The sequence below is a fragment of the Dendronephthya gigantea genome, unplaced genomic scaffold (genome assembly GCF_004324835.1).
Source record: "Dendronephthya gigantea isolate DGI-Jeju-01 unplaced genomic scaffold, DenGig_1.0 000215F, whole genome shotgun sequence".
NCBI classification, from domain to species: domain Eukaryota; kingdom Metazoa; phylum Cnidaria; class Anthozoa; order Malacalcyonacea; family Nephtheidae; genus Dendronephthya; species Dendronephthya gigantea.
In genome coordinates this window covers 4,772-19,864 of record NW_021163225.1, presented here as the reverse complement: position 1 = coordinate 19,864, position 15,093 = coordinate 4,772, and the positions used below count along the sequence as shown (strand labels likewise).

The 15,093-nt window shown below is 36.4% G+C and overlaps 2 long non-coding RNA genes across 2 annotated transcripts; both read right to left on the bottom strand.

The window, feature by feature from the left end:
* Window positions 1–3,994: 3,994 nt before the first annotated feature.
* LOC114539726 lies at window positions 3,995–4,492 on the bottom strand. The gene is made up of 3 exons (XR_003688924.1): window positions 4,444–4,492; window positions 4,278–4,364; window positions 3,995–4,036 (listed from the first exon to the last, which is right to left on the bottom strand). It is a non-coding gene; the product is annotated as an uncharacterized LOC114539726 (long non-coding RNA).
* Window positions 4,493–4,496: 4 nt separating this feature from the next.
* On the bottom strand, window positions 4,497–5,674 carry LOC114539725. The gene is made up of 3 exons (XR_003688923.1): window positions 5,404–5,674; window positions 5,089–5,151; window positions 4,497–4,534 (listed from the first exon to the last, which is right to left on the bottom strand). It is a non-coding gene; the product is annotated as an uncharacterized LOC114539725 (long non-coding RNA).
* Window positions 5,675–15,093: the final 9,419 nt, after the last annotated feature.

Sequence of the window (15,093 nt, the reverse complement as noted above, 5' to 3'; positions counted from 1 at the left end):
TCTTCAGTCTCTGGTGGCTGAAGGAAAGATAAAAACTTTCCAACAAAATTGTTTCTTTACAAAAAGGTTTTACACTTCTGAATGAATTACCATTTAATTATTTCCTCAGTGGGGCAGTTGGCACCGTTTAAGGATGAATGATGGAGTTTAGTTACCAAAGCAGTTGATACAACTTAGTCATGAATGCGATTGGTTAGTCAGAATCACCTCAATGGGTTTATGTAAATAATGGCCCTCGCAAAAAGTTTTCAAAGATTTCTTACTTCGTCAGGGCTTTCAAGGTAATAGAGCAAACCAGCAGGCTGTGAAAATCGTATTCAAATTTATTACATTATTGTTTATGAACCAAAAATTATGAACAGGAAATCTCGCATTTAAACTTTCTTGTATATTTTAGACATTAAAAACTATAACTACTTTAATACGAACATTATTCTCGCAAGTAATGCCATTGCTGTTGGATGATGCTATGCCAACAATAATGATTATAAATTACTTATGGAGTATGCTTGTTAGTCTCAATTGAACTATTTACAGATGGCTAGTATATAGAGGATTATAAAATCACAAGTTTTAAGATGAATCTGAGAATGTTGCTAAAATACAACTCAGGTCCTGCGGATGGAATAGAGGCTATACCTCTGCAACAATTTGTTAATTTATCACACTAATTCGCACCTGTTCAATAGCGAACGTCTATCAGTGCTTTGCGTAAACAAGGCCATGCGTAAGCGTTTTGGTAGAGCGCCCTCGGCAAGCGCCAGAACTTGTATTTTTGCTGCGGTTTCTTCATCAGCTTCCTAAAGTGAAGTTCTAACTAAATATTAACAGATGATTTTAGGCACTTCACACGATGCAGGAATATTCTTGAGGTTTTAAAGGGTCTTAATTTCGAGTGGTATTATACGCACTTCAAATTCAAGCAGGGAACAGTTGATGGAAAAATAGTCAACTGTACGTCCTCAGTGACAAGAGCATTGCACCGGCATCGCAAAAGCGTAGGTTGATTCCTGCCGGAGGATCTATAGATCACTCATTTTTCCGTCATCTGTTCCTGGCTAGATTTGAAGTGTGTATAATACCTCTCAAAATTAAGACCCTTTAAAACCTCTTAAATATCAACTGAACTAATATGTACATTCATCACGGCTAAAAAAATGCAGAGCGTTATAAATGACGTTCGTCAAAGCAGAAAATTCTCAATGGATGAATGAATGAATAAAACGTACCTATTATCGCCTTCAGAACCATGCCAGCACCTTTCACAATTGTTGTCGACGGATGCTGAAATTGTTGAGGAACGAATTCAAAACCACGATTGGTAAGAACCATTAGCGGGGCAATAGTAAAACATACATAAGCGAAGAAATGGTAAAATTGGTACTATTATTTAGTTTTGTCGTAAACCTACCTGGAACAATCGATAAATGCAATGACCCATTTCTAGACAAACAAATAACAGACTTCATGAGTTGCTCCTATGCATGGGACAAGCTAGTGGACGTGGTAAACTTCACCAAAAAGGTAAAGAGAGAAAGGCTATTTAATCAACTCTCAACCTCAGTGAAAGAGCCATAAACTACCAAGAAGACAAGTTGAATGAAAAGCTCCTCAAATTTCTTTGTAGCATACCTGCAACTTTCTCCAGTAATTTCCCAAACTGTTCATCATCTGTTGTCTCACTAAGAGGAATATGCAATAGTCGATTTATTGTAACAGACTACATGAGTTGATTCAAAATATTGGAAGCAATCACACCTTACTATTAGTTTAACATGAATGTCCAACTTCACCCCCGTATTATTTTAATATATTGCAAAGCAACTAGAACAAACCTGTAAGGAGGACACAGAGCAAACGTCAGAAAATCAAGCAATCCACTTATAACTAAAACCCCAGTAGAACGAATATAGAAGAAAAGTTTTCATGGTTAATCTATTTTTTGTGTTTAGTTAGAAAGGTAGTTCAAATTAGAAAGGCAGTTGCTACGAATCACTTGCTGGGTTTTGCAAGGGAATTTCTCTTCCAAAACAAAGCTATATACATACAAGAGGGATGGAAAAATAAAATGCAAGGGTTCAGCATAGATTATAGGCAACCAACACCGCACATCTTACAACATTTATCGTGAGAATTTCCAACAAACTGCTTAGAAATTTTTCAGAGGATAACAAAGAGCTTTTGTTTATCTGTTCTTGTCGAATGTCATAGTTATCGTGCGTTGGCTATATAAAAAAACAGAATTGGTTTCGATAAAATTGGATCCTGTTAACATTCAGATTTCAAAGTTGGCTGAGTTTATGTGGATTGCAAGTTAAAGGGGTAACACTAATGACAGTGACAGATTTGGCAACATATTACCAGGAAATTCATCGTTAAAGTGTTGGCGCTTTCCTTTATACGGAAAAAACGGCCAGACCGGTCCTATTGTTGATCTCGGTACAGACAGATTACTGGTATTTTAGAGTGTTTCAAGAACTCTGCGTTCAAGTATATCGTTACTTGCATCTGTCTAGCTCGGAAATTTCGCAACTATATTCTTAACGAAATACTCTATTTTAAATTTAAATATGACCGGTCTGACCATTTTGGCCGCTTAAAGGAAAACCCTCTCTTTACCTGCATCAGAGCACACAGTATGGCGACAGCGGCGTGAGTCACGGCTTCATTATTCCTCTTCAAAGCTTTCACAGTTTTCACACCAACCTTCTCTTAGAAGCTGTAAAAACAAAACAGAAACACGGTCTAGAGAAAGTGAGCTGGTTGAGTAAACAGCGTGTGTTGTGGTTAAAGATAAACGTTTCTCACCTAGTGAGCGTTGTGAAACCTGCTTTGGATCCAACCTAATGTCTCAAAGCGTGAAACAGTGCTTCGAGATCTTTATCTGATATTTTGTTTTGGTCTCCTGCAAATAGACGAAACATTTTAACTATTTTATGTATATATTGAATACCTGTGAAGGTAATAGCAGTCAGAATATGTATATTTTAGGGTGAACACTAAATATATTTATTGGCAAAGATATACAATACCTTCGTGAGCAATGAGCATTGTGATGGCATTAATGATAAGTCTTTCTTTATTCTCCGGGAAAAGTCCTTACAAAATATTTAAAATCGTTTGAAATATATATTGGAGTTTAAAAGACTTAATATTCCAGCCGTACTTCTGGCGAGAAAAATTCAAATCTACCATTTCATGGATTCGGACCCAGTCAACTCAGCAACTAGAGTTACCGCAGCGTAGTCCCTAGGCCTCTTAACGTTCCTTATACGCGGCGAGGCGGGAACTGAGAGGCCTAGAACAAAATGTTTTGTATTTTGGCTATTTTGCCCCACTTTCTGTATTGAGGTCAGTTTACGATCCACGACGCGGTTAACTGGCCTTGTTCGACGTCGCTAGTCAAATATTTGCTTGAAATAACCTACGGGATATTAATTATACTGTCAGGACTTCGAAATATCCATACAAACGTTTCAATGTCATTTGCTGTCGACGCTATCGACTATCAAGTAAACTCGAGTCCGTGCGTACATGGTTATGATTATAATAAGCTTCAATCTGCCAATTTAAATTATTCTCGCTTCCTTTATAACGATTATTGTTGTAAATCTAGGTCAACTAATGCATACTAAAATAAGCAGAAAACTAACGTGCGTATGAAAAACACGTGAGTGGAAAACAGCCTTAATCCAGATTTTGACAGAACATTAAAACTCAGTAAAAATGCAATAATATTCTCTACACAGGATTTTGTCTGCAGAAAAGTACAAAATAAGAAATTGTCAACTTACGTCTTGGGTGACTGCATGAAGTAGACCGCTGTAGGAAATATTGCAGTTAAATCTCTACACATCTTCGGTTAAATTTCCATTAAGGAACCAGTAATAAGACAATATAAGCTTTTGGAGATATTTCAAAAATTTAAAGTGAAATAAAAAGAGAAATATTTCACCTGGAGACGCAGCGAGGAATTTTAAATGACTGCTTTCTACTTCTTCGTCAACAACGTTATACAATGGACCCCAACGATAACCTTGAAAAATATATCATCTTAAAAAAACAATTCTTCTTTTGCTGTATGTGATGTATTGGACTGACTAATAGGAATACCTGACGAGAAGTGTAATTGTTTGTGTGTTATATGAGATCCCATACGTCAGGAGGAGAATGAAATGAGGGTTCGTATTTACGGCAATCATAGCAGTGCGAGATTTTCATCAGGAAAATTTTGACCATAATTTTCGCTCAATCATCTATGAAAAAGCGTACAGTACCGTCTCTTCGTTGGGGTCGTTTTTACACAAACATCTCCATTTCCACTGCCTCTAACCCCGTGTAGCTAACCAGCCAATGATATATCCCTAGATTGAGTGAAATACAAACATTCAGAACAAGAAATATTTTATATAGCTTCATACAAAATCTGCTTTTTTAAACTACCTGTCGGAAGACGAGTAATTTCTCAGCTGACCGCTTGTGTATTCCAGCCGAAGAACTGAGGATGGTCTCGATAGCTAATTATTGAAAATATCTGACAGAAAAAGAAGTTTTAAAACTATGATATACTATAATACACAAGTCTTAACCAAACGGTATATTTAAAATCTTGAATCCAGGTCAGAAGACATGGAGTGTTTGGAGTGTTTGGAGTGTTTGGAATGTTTTTTTTTTCTTTCAAGGTCTGAGATGAACAATTACTGGAACTGACATGGAATGTCGCATGACTTACTGAGCTAAGGGGATGAAGGCTGACGATGTTGAACATATTATAGTAATAATAGTTTATAGTTTATTTATATTATAGTAATAGAGTTGATGTTCGCGGGCATAAATGTGTTTTTGGCCCTCCTCGCGGAACACATTTTAACCCTCGCTACGCTCGGGCTAAAATGAGTTCGAAGTCGGGCCAAAAACACATTTATGACCGCAAACATCAACTCTATTGTTATATTATTATCACTATAACATACACATGAGTATATACAAAATTAGTAAAATACAATAATTAGTAAATACAATAATTAGTAAATACAAAATTAGTAAAATACAATAATTAGTAAATAGATTTGAATAAATATAGTTCACCTGGTGCAAGGCACTTTTTAATGATAACTCCAAGCTTATACTTTCTGGATAATTTAATACATTCTATAGGGTTTAATGATCAATATAGGGATAAGTATCATAAAATTGTTTGGCTGTTGGGGTGTATAAACTATCAAAACTACAAAATTATATCCTGTCAAAATTTCGAATTCTAAAATAATGCCGGGTTTATGGTCATTAGAATTTGCTTGCTACTTTTATAATATGCAAAAAAGTAGACGGTAGACACTGATTTTAAGTTCAAATTTATAATATTTCGAAAATATATTATGCATTATTAATTATATAACATACCTTGAATAAATTTGAAGTTTTACATGATTCAAGAACATTTTCATTTGTATACCGAACTGTTTCGCCTTTGGATTTGATTCCGTTCATTAGTCAAAGTACACTTCAAGATGTCGGGCTTCCCTTCAAAATTGTCGAGGCCAGGGATATGACGGTGCTAGTGCTGTGTCCAGCCAGGTAAAAGGTATTTCTGGGAGAATATTAGAGAAAAACCCGAAGGCGTTGCATGTTCATTACTCCAGTCATCGTTTAAACCTTATTGTTGCCAAAGCGTGTTCAATTCTTCCAGTGAAAATATTTTGAGTCAGGCACAAAATATCGCCAGCTTTTTTATCAGTTTCCCTATCCGCTCACAGTATCTAAGTAAAAAGATGAAAGAGTTTGGTTTAACCCGTAACAAGCTCGCAAAGCCTTCCACGACACGATGGGTAGAACGAATAAGATCCCGCGATGGTTGTTTGGATGCATTCAAAGTTATCTATGAAACACTCAATTTTATGCAGTTTGGAGGATCGCAGGAAGGGCCATTTCCTAGATTAGCTAGTGACGCACAGTCTCATTTTCGCAACGTGGAGAAATTTGAATTTATGGCTGCTCTCATTATCACCCAACATGTTCTGGATCATACTTTGTCATTGACGGTCCAATTAAAGAAGAAAAAAAAATCGATATTGCGCAATCAATAAAACAGATTAATCTTTTAAAGGATGAAATGGCAAAACTACGTGCCTCTGTAGATTTATTCCACAATGAATACTACGACAAGCTGTTGGAATTAGCTAATAACCTCGACGTGGCTGAGTGTTTTCCCCGGGTATGTAAAGCTCAAACAAAATGTGATAATAATCGTACCAGTACAGCAGGTGGTTACAACAGATTAACAGTAACCATTAAGAGTCGTGCATAGGCCACGTGATAACGAAACATTCTGAGCTCATCAATGAACAATTGTAAAGGTTTTATTGTAACTCATAGGAAAACCTAAGGATATATTTTGTAAAATCTATTATATTACGAGTGTCTTTCCCTAAGTCTACCGACCCCTGAATTCCCCACGCTATCGTCACCCTGTAATAAATAAGTAACGTTGCAAGTCCTCACCTTCAACCACAAGGATTAAATTACGTAATTCGAAGTGCAAAATTGAGATTACCGGTTTCTGAGTTTACCGGTTTATAATGCTCAGTATTTAATAATCCGTATAAGACCAATTTATCATTATTATTACTTGACTTACGGATTCATTAAGTTTATCCTCGTCTTAACTCAAAAAAGTTTTCAAAGGACTTGCATCCAGAAGGGATTTACCAGGAACAGGCTAAAATTAAACAGATGTTGAGATTAATGCACGATGATGATTCGTGATCTTAAAATTGCTACCTTTTGAAACTCTTCACGAGTTAATAAGCCTTGACTGTTCCCTGTGAAAGAAAAAAAGGTAAATATAGTCATATTATAATATATATTTCCTCCATATTGCAAAGGTAATTTCACTTGCCTTCAGTTTCTTCCTTGTGTAAAACAGTGTCTTTGGAATCTGGTACGACATCAATCTGAAACGATTGTAAAATGAAAAAGCTAGTCTAAATCAAAGATCTCTTTCTTTTCTGCTCCCCCTGCCAGTCATGTTAGTAGCAATATAAGGTATAGATAGTGAATGTTCTTGCACCAAATAAATTTCATGCAAAGCGAGTTTGAAGAGAAATTCTTACCATAAAAGCGCTTGGTCCATATCTCGGACTACGACTCAAATATCGAGTTCGTTGAACAAATGCCGAACCAAGATTCAACTTTTGACCGGAATCTTGTAATAAAATCGACGAGGGTGAAGATTTGCCGTGTTCTGTAAGCAGCATCTTTTGTTCTGCGCTGTCTAAAATGTTGGCAGATAATTTGTTCATTTCGTAAATGCGCGAACAATGGCCGATTTGTTTTAACATTACAAACCTGACTCCTTGAGTTCGGTTTTCTTCATTTCAACATCATCCCGGGTATCTTCAATATTAGTTTCCTCATCTTCTCTACATGATGCGAGGCGATCTTTGACAAGATCTACAATCAATGTACGCTGTCTGTGCTCTTGCTAAGAAGTTCTGTTGTAGTTTCAAGGCGTTTTCTGGCTCCTTCTTTAATGAGTTCGGCCGATAAATCATCTGAAATACAACAATATCAATTTGACATTCCGCCAACGGAATGCCCAACCGAAACATTGAACAGGTTTGACCCATCGTTGACCTTACCAAAGAGTTGTTTTGGAATTAAACTTTCATAAATCTCAGTCTTTCCCACCGCTGGTCGTCACAAGATGTTTGAGTCACAAGATTTCTGTACTGAGCCTACGGTACCAGTGGGCTTTAAATCGCGGGTAAGAAGGTCAGATGCTTTGGTATCGAATTTTGTGTTTGGCACCTAGCTAGAATCATCTGCACGAGTTTTTCTATCAGTTGAAGAAGCCTGGAAATGACAAATACGTTCCTAAGAGCTTTCACTAGAAGAATATTAAAACTTGGTCGCTCTTGCAAATATATCTATTGAAAATTCAGCAAGCAATCCCCCTGGCAATAGAATGATATGTGGACTTACTTTCGTAATAAATGGCATGAATTGTTTTCTTAACAATAGCGGACAGTTGACAAACCAGGATGAAATGACATTATCAGCAAGGGCTACAGTGTATTGAGAGTATCTAAGGTGAAACATATCAGTTCGTTTATATTTTAATCATTTTGACAAAACCAATAATAAAAAGTTTCAGATGTTATCGCGTTGAGCCAACTTCGATGATTCTGTGTAAGGCAAACATATTCCAAAGACTTGTTTCAACTGGATCGCTGTGAAGTATTTGTAATAAGCACAAAGCTGTTACAATGCGATTTAAACGATTGAAAAGAATGTTACCAACTTTTCGCCGAATACGATTGTGTGTTTACACAACCTAGCTCTCTTTAGGGGGTACATTGATATTTTGTAACAGATTTCATAATTTACGTAACTTCAAGAAACATACCAGAGGGAAATTCTAGCAGTGGTATGGCAACTTGAGACGTTGGCGAAAGTTTAGTAAGCTTTTCCAGATATTGTGGGAGCAGTCTAAGGACAGAAAATTTAGTAATTATTACTTAAAAAATCATATATTTGTGAAGGAGTATCTCGCATCACAAGAGACGTTACGTTTAGGCTGGAGTTTATTGAAAAACGTTTCTGTAAATTCACTGAGCACATTATCAAGGCACGATTTCAAATATCTCCAAAGAAATAAACTTCTAAAACGCTGCAACTACTTAAATCAACTTCATTCTTACAAAGTGCTAATGGACATAAAAAACGTCTCAAATTCCAGACTATTTTAAGTAGCCATACCTTGCCATAACTGAAGGCATTTCTAACATACATACGGTGAGACAAGATACGCTTAACGTCGCGAAATGAGAAACCAAGTACGCATTAGACAACACTAGACGAAATATACAACAAAGTTTAAGCAAGAACAGACAACCGCTGAAAATAAAGTCCCGCAGATTCTTACCTGTTCATCTTGACCAATAAAAATTTGGTACGTACACAGCTCCGTTGTTACCTGCACGTGTTACAATAAAATATCCAATTAAATCATTAGTATGGTATGATATAATTATGGTAAATTGGTTATGGTATGGTGTGATATAATTATGGTATGATATGCATGGTTATGTATGGTATGATTTCGTTATGGTATGGTATGGTGTGATATTATTATGGTAAGATATGGTTATCGTATGGTATGATTTAGTTATGGTTAGTTATGGTATGATATGATTATATGATATGATTATATGATATGATTATATGATATGATTATATGATATGATTATATGATATGATATGGTATGGTTATGGTATGGTATGGTTTTGGTATATTTATGGTAAGATATTATGATATATGCAAAAAACTGATTGATAAGAACCGTACTGGAAAAATTCTAGCGTACAAATGAGGTCGGCGCATATCGTTAGGAACACGAAATAATCCAGGAAGAAAATCGTAATTTGAAACCTGAATGCAAAGTAAAATTTTTAGTTCATGATTTTGGTGTGAAAGTACACAACTTCACTTCCCTTCCCATTTTAGAGAAGACTGTAGATATTGAACGTAAATATTGCTTTCCAGAAAGTATCAAGTTTTTATCTTGCAGTGCCTCTGGAAAGTTCCTCAGAAGAACATCCAACACCTCCCATTCCAATTCCAAGAAAATGAAGAAAGTTGAACTTCAATCGAAACTTAATGCCAGATGATATATTATGATAGAAAAGTTTACCTGTTGTAAGCACACAAGAATAACATTCATCGCCTCGCTGTAAGGCAGTGAAACAATCCCGTTTGTCTTATCTTCTGCAGAACTAAAACAAAAATGAGAATGTATTACGCAAACAAGAAAAGGATTTTGGAAGCAGAATACCTGACATACGTGGCACTATCGTCATTAACCAACATTTTCTTTCAGAACAAACAAAATACGAAGTGAATTAAACTTTTCTACTTTGTCTTGCACAAGGCCTAGACGTTGTCTGCTCGCAGACTGAGGAAACATTGAAGAATCTTTAAGAAACACAATGTGAGACATCATAGAAAAATCGCGAGAAATAAAATTGAATTTGCCTTACCGAAAGCCGTATTTCCGATGCACTATACGTCCGATAGCCATTGTCATAATGAGTTTTTATGTGGTACACTAATATATTGAATATTCGTTCGGCTCGTTCTTGAGGTTTACGAAACAATTTCATCTGCAAAAATAGAATGAAATTACTGAAAGAGAAGCAAGTGTGGCATTAAATTACACTTATTTTTGTTCACGAAAATAACTTCATCACAATGAACGAATATGTGTGGACAATCTCTGCATGTCCTTCATTACCTTGAACAAGCGTACTAATCCTAATACAGCCTCCTTGATGTCTTTCTACGCTGTTTCATCCTGAGGCTGCAGCAACAAAGACAAATTACAGTGATTAGATGTAATTTTGTCTCTAGATGTTCCTACATATACCTTGCAGTCTCTATAATTACCTTACATGTTCTTTACATGACGGCTTAACGTATCGTTGAGAGGATCAACTGGACAGTGGCAATCTGGAATTGATAAATGAAATATATATCCTTTTACTTCACTGATGCGTTTGCATTCACGACCCCCGTGTAAAACGATCCAATTTGCGGATATATAGTTAGGTTCAGGTCAGGAAGCTTTCACTGATAAGAAAGAGTTTTATATGAAGTACAGTATCAGCTCATCACGAATGAAGAGGGAAATTGGAGTGGAGAAATGAAACCGTCTGAAAATGATTGTATTGAGTACCTTCTCGATTATATGCAAAACATCGCAAACTTTCGGTGAATCAGAGGATTCAATAACATCGACCAGAAGCTGGACAGCTCGGATCCGCACAGAAATATCCCGATCTTTGACAATGTGGTCTAAATGTGGCAACACTGAATTCTCAAGTATTTCTTCCTGTAAAAAACAAGGAGTTATAAAACTAGAAAAAGATTCATAATATCGCTAATGTCTAGAAAAATGGACTAAAATTTATTCAAAGTACTAAAATTTTATACCTCATATAGTGGAGATAACGTTCCTAATATGTTACAAAGCACATTTAGAGCTTTAATTCGGTTGGCCGTCCTCTCTTCACATCTAAAAAAAATTCCCATTAGGATAAGACTGAGGCTACATAGAAATACACACGAACTTAAACAAAAATCAACATACCAAAATATTACATTTTTACATAACAAAATATAAAGAAAAAAGAAGACCACACACTTGAAGTATTTCTCCACCAAATCTTTAATATTTTCAAACCAGTTTTCGCAGTAAGGATGAAGAGACTGGGAACGATGAGAAACCAGGAGAATAACTGAGGATTACTGCAAACAACGACATTTCATTTAGCTGCAAACAACGACATTTTATTTAGCTAAGTGGATTCCGTTAGATCTTCATATATTTTATTATTTTGTCCTCAAAGAAAGTCATAAAATTGTTAGCTAGATTCTCATCAGATTGGCACACAGGATATTGAGAATCAGGGGTATAATGTAGTAACTTTCCAACGGTTTTAAATAATTTCTTTTGGTCACTCCCATTATCTCTAACAATTTCAGAATAATAACGAGTACGACTTTCCTATAATAGCTCACTGACACGGCGACATTGCTGACTGTATTTTAGACGATCACAGGATTGTCTTGACTTACGCCATACCCGCTCGAGTTTCCTTCTGATACGTTTTTCGTTTTTAATTTGTTCAGTGTACCAAGGTGCAGCTGGACGAATAATTATCTCTCTGGAAATAAGTGGTGCATGATGATCCAGAATTTTGGGCAGCTCCGAGTTGTATTGGTTGACTTTCGCACTTATATCAGCCGTGTTCCCAGTGTTAATCGGAGATAGCCTAATTTCATTAAGGAACGAGTCCATATTGATTGCTTTAATTTTACGTGACTCCACGACCCTTCTCTGAAACAATGGTTTTTTAAAATTGAGTTCATATGTAACCGTGTAATGGTCAGATATAGATGGATCATGAACGTCAATAGATTGAACAATATTTTCCTCATGGCGAGACAAGATAAGGTCTAACGTGTGACCAGCAAAGTGTGTTGGTTGTGTACACGTTGTTCCAGATTAAAAGAATCAACAAGATTGAGAATTTTTTTGTTGTTAATTCCGACTTATCGTCTACATGGAGGTCGATATAATACGATTATATTTAGAATTTGAGATGACACATTGATTTGCATACCCATCACTTCGAAAGACTTAATGTGTGAGAACATTTTCGCCGAGTCCAGCTTGACTTTTAAAGTGTTGTTGTATAGTATACCAATGCCTCCCCCTACCTTGTTGTCTCGAGATATTGTTAAAGGAGTAGCCCTTCGGGGTGAAATTCCCAAAAGATATATGATCAAATTTGTCAGGGTGAAGCCAGGTTTCTGTAATCGCAAATAATCATCATTCTCAACCACATAGTCTTTGACTAAATTCGCTTTGTTCCGAATAGACCGTCAGTTGAGAAGACCAAAAGAACAAAGCTGAGTAACAGCTGTATCAGGAGTGTTGGCAATGCCTGATAAAGGAATATTGATGAGATTGATTCTCTTAATATAATTTCTGCCATATATATTTACAGGCTTTGGGACACGGTCCGTGATTCTAACAGGGATAGCTTCCTGATGATTTGCAGGATGATAGTGATTGTATAGTGTGGCGGTGGTGTTTGCGAAGTAGGTATTATAGCAAATATTCCTATAGGTCATATGGAACAACCAACCTTTCTGTAGATTCAACTGCCCAAGCATTGAACTAAGCTCCTCAGGATTATTAGCGGGTCGAAACGTGTTCATCAAACGTAACTGCTTTCGATGTTGAGACATCTCATCCGACTGATTATTATCAAAAGATTGAGGACCAGGATTAGGCGAAACATCCACACACATTGTTAGATCCTGCTTGAAGGCTTCGTACACAGGACTAGACTAACAAATCCATGTTTCGTTTCTTTAGCAATCGCAAATGAGACTTTGTATTTAGATTCAAAACCAACTCGTTGTATGTTGACCCGACATCGAAAAGCAATATCTCCACAAATACTCAAGGTTATGCCATCCGCAGCCAATCCATCCAAATCCGTGCAATTAGTACTCTTAAATGCCATATTAATTGGTCGAGATGTACGAAACTCGTTAGATGAAATAAATATCATAAAAAATATAGAGCTGCCGACCAACCGACATATTGGTCGTGAATTAAGCAGTACGAAAACACAATATTCATTTCCATACACCAAAAGATGGTGATTGATAACATCACGTTATCAGCTTTAGAGAATTTTTTAAAAACTTGTTTAACGAATCGGATAGAAGCAAACGGAACGAGAAGAAGAAGAAGTTGTGAAATCATTGTAAGTGTGTTTAGTTCTATTTAAACCCGACAACTTTACTTGTTCAGGGAAAGACATATTAGAGTTGTTTACTAGTAAAAGCTATGTACACACACCTTGGGGTGGTGGACAAAATATTGAATCATTGGTTATTTTTATTCTAGATCACTAGCTGCCTGTGAAGGAACATACAAAATTTTACTAGAATGCTACAAAAACAGCTGGATTGAAGGTTGTCAAACTGAAATGGTCTCCCAAGTGGCAAATCGATTGCTCGAATCCTACCATAACCGTGTTTCATTATAAATCTGTGAAAAGGATAAAGTAAATTAAATGAACATGGCCGTTCAGCACAAGTACTTGTAGTCGATTGGAGAAGACAATTGTCTCCCATGCGGTAAATCGATGGTTCGAATCCTACCATAACCGATTTTCATTATAAACTTCGTCAAAAGAAATACAGTAATTAAATAACCATGGCCATTCCCATAAGATCTTGTAGTCTAGTGGCTAATGCAATTGTCTCCAAGTGTTAAATCGATGGTTCGAATCCTGCCATGACCTTTTTTCATTATGAACTTCGTGAAAAGAATAAAGTAAACTAAATAACCATGGCCGTTCAGCACAAGACCTTGCAGACTAGTGGCTAAGACAACTGTCTCCTAAGTAGTAAATCGATGTTTCGAATCCTGCCAAAACCATTTTTTATGAACTTCATGAAAAGAATGAAGTAAACTAAATAACCATGGGCATCCAGCACAAGACCTTTTGGTCTAGTGGCGAAGACGATGGTCTCCCATGTGTTAAATCGATGGTTCGAATCCTACCATAACCGTTTTTTCATTATGATCTTCGTGAAAACGATAAAGTAGATCAAATAAACATAGCCGTTCCCCGAAGAACTTGTGGTCTAGTGGCCAAGACAATTTTCTCCAAAGTTTTAAATCGATGTTTGGAATCCTGCCAAAACTATTTTTTATTGTGAACTTCGTAAAAGGATAAAGTAAACTAAATAACCATGGCCATCCAGCAAAGATCTTGCAGTCTAGTGGCGAGGACAATGGTCTCAGAAGTGGTAAATCGATGGTTCGAATCCTACCATAAACCGTTTTTCATTATGAACTTCGTACAAAGGGTAAAGTAAACTAAATAACCATAGCCATCCAGCAAAGACCTTTGGTCTAGTGGCGAAGGCGATGGTCTCCCAACTGTTAAATCGATGGTTCGAATCCTACCATAATTTTTATTATGAATTCGTGAAAGCGATAAAGTAGATCAAATAAACATAGCCGTTCACGCAAAGAACTTGTGGTCTGGTGGCTAAGACAATTTTCTCCCAAGTGCATGTTAAATCGATGTTTCGAATCCTGCCAAAACTATTTTTTATTATGAACTTCGTGAAAGGATAAAGCAGACTAAATAACCAGGGTCATCCAGCACAAGACCTTGGTCTAGTGGCGAAGACGATGGTCTCCCAAGTGTTAAATCGATGGACGAATCCTACCATAACCGTTTTTCATTATGAACTTCGTGAAAAGGATAAAGTAAATTAAATAACCATAACCGTGCAGCACAAGACTTGTGGCCTAGTGGCGAAGACGATTTTCCCAAGTGTTAAATCGATTGTTCGAATCCTACCATAACCGTTTTTCATTATGAACTTCGTAAGAACGGTAAAATAGATCAAATAAACATAGCCGTTCACCCGAAGAACTTGTGGTCTTGTGGCAAAGACAATTTTCTCCCAAGTGTTAAATCGATGTTTCGAAT